Source organism: Rissa tridactyla, chromosome Z (assembly GCF_028500815.1).
Source record: "Rissa tridactyla isolate bRisTri1 chromosome Z, bRisTri1.patW.cur.20221130, whole genome shotgun sequence".
Classification (NCBI taxonomy): Eukaryota; Metazoa; Chordata; class Aves; order Charadriiformes; family Laridae; genus Rissa; species Rissa tridactyla.
Window position 1 is genome coordinate 21158846 of NC_071497.1, and position 751 is coordinate 21159596.

Consider the following 751-nt stretch of genomic DNA (forward strand, 5'->3'; position numbering starts at 1 on the left):
AAATATTTAAGATTCCAGAGTATGTGTAAATTTTATTATGAGGAGCAAAAAGCCAGGATGATGTTTTTTGCTTGGGTGATTGATTTAATGGCTTGCTGATGTCTAGGAAAACTGATCAGAAATCCAAGTTGTAGTCCATTGATATTTTCACTCAGTTTGGATCAACTTGCTCCTGTATTAAATGAAACTTTCAACAAACTTCGGCTGAGCTTCAAAACAAATGCTAAATCTTACCTCAGATATTTTGTAAATGACTTGGAGGCTTCATAATATTCACTTCATGGAAATTTGCCTGATACAGTCATGAATGAAAGGAAGCCAAAATATTGCCAACATCAATGTAAAAAGCTCAAATATCATGACATTCGTTCAATTTAACAGTTTCCGTATCGGCTTTCTTCAAGCTTTTATCCTTGGTGTGTTTCAGATTTCATGATTTTGTCTAATCAAAGAATGGTTTTCACTTCTAGAGACCAGCAGTGTTTGTTTATATATTGATTGTCTCAATGCTAGAGCTGTAGTTTGATAAAAATGTAAAAAAAATAAAAAAAAAACACAAAAAAATGAAAAAAACACAAAAACAACAACAACAAAAAAAACCACTCGAAAAGAAACCAATAACACCAAGAAGCAAAACCTAAACAGTTCTGAGGTCATGCTATATCATAAGGTAAAACTGCAAAATAAATTTTTGGAGATTATGGGGATCAAAACAGATTCATTCAGTTTTGCACCAAAACTGAAGTGCTAG

General features: G+C 32.2%; 1 protein-coding gene across 1 annotated transcript in view; it reads left to right on the forward strand.

Annotated features, from left to right (window-relative positions):
* PRDM6 (PR/SET domain 6) overlaps positions 1-435 on the forward strand; it is a 74608-nt gene extending 74173 nt beyond the window's left edge. The window contains exon 7 of the mRNA XM_054185930.1: positions 1-435. This exon is cut by the window's left edge and continues 887 nt beyond it. The gene's annotated coding sequence lies outside the window, so the exon portion shown is untranslated.
* Positions 436-751: the final 316 nt, after the last annotated feature.